The sequence below is a fragment of the Arachis hypogaea genome, chromosome 12 (genome assembly GCF_003086295.3).
Source record: "Arachis hypogaea cultivar Tifrunner chromosome 12, arahy.Tifrunner.gnm2.J5K5, whole genome shotgun sequence".
NCBI lineage: Eukaryota > Viridiplantae > Streptophyta > Magnoliopsida > Fabales > Fabaceae > Arachis > Arachis hypogaea.
Window position 1 is genome coordinate 6090094 of NC_092047.1, and position 1125 is coordinate 6091218.

Consider the following 1125-nt stretch of genomic DNA (forward strand, 5'->3'; position numbering starts at 1 on the left):
AAGGTTGCGTTCAAGAGCTTGCAAAGAGAGAAATCATGCATAGAGAAGAAGCAGAGAGCTATGAACGCAGAGAGAGAAATTGCTCTCTTGTATTCACATTTCTATAATAATGAATCTCACTCCTCTAACTAGTTACATGTAGGTTTATATATACAATGTCTTGTGACTACAAATATCCAAAAGGCTTAAATTAACCTCTAACTAACTAGTGCCATGCTGGCATTCTCCTAACAAACTCCAAAACTATCTAACTAACATGTATATCATGCCGATTCCTAAGTAACTGTGTATCAGAAACCATCATGAGCTTGACTCCCTTCTATCATGTTACGACATTCTACTAGATGATATAGAAAAGGTTTAAAGACAAAAAAAAATTCTAATATATTTTTATCAACAGATAGAATCGAATAAACCGATCTGACCCAAAACACAGCCAAAAGAAACACTACGTTCGAATATTAATTAGTGTGCCTTCTCACCCTCTCTTTTGAGCAATGTAAAAAGAAAATGAAGAAAAATCCGCTAATCCTAAAATAGTGTAATATTAGAATTTTTTTTGTCCTTAAACTTTTTTTACACTGTCTATGTAACAGGTTGTAACGGTCACCTCTGCCAAACGACATCTATATCAAATATCTCTATTATGTTTTGCAGTTTTATATAAACGAAATGATCAAATGTTTAAATTTTAAAGAGATCAAAAATTTAAATATATTTTTTAATTTTTAAAAATTTAAATGTTTCTCAGACAAAAAATTAGAGACTAATTTATTTTTTTTATCTTTTTCTTTTTATTTGGTTAGAGAGTTTATCAATTATCAAAATATATTTATTTGTATATGTTCCTGTCTCAGCTCTTGATCCAAGGTATAGGTCGGTGACGGCTACTGGAATGCTTGTGATATTCTTCAGCTGAGGGTCGTGCCACCGGTTCTAGCCTCGTCCGAGTAGTGTGGAGCACCTGCAAAAAGGACTCTGATGCTTAAGTCAGTCTCTACACAGGAATACTAATAATATCTTAACAATTATCACAATAGTGGAGTTAGTTTCGTCCTGAGTCTATCTGAGTAGCGCTATTTAAGATGAAGAGGTACGTTAGTCGGTCCGAGATCCTCGGCCCCG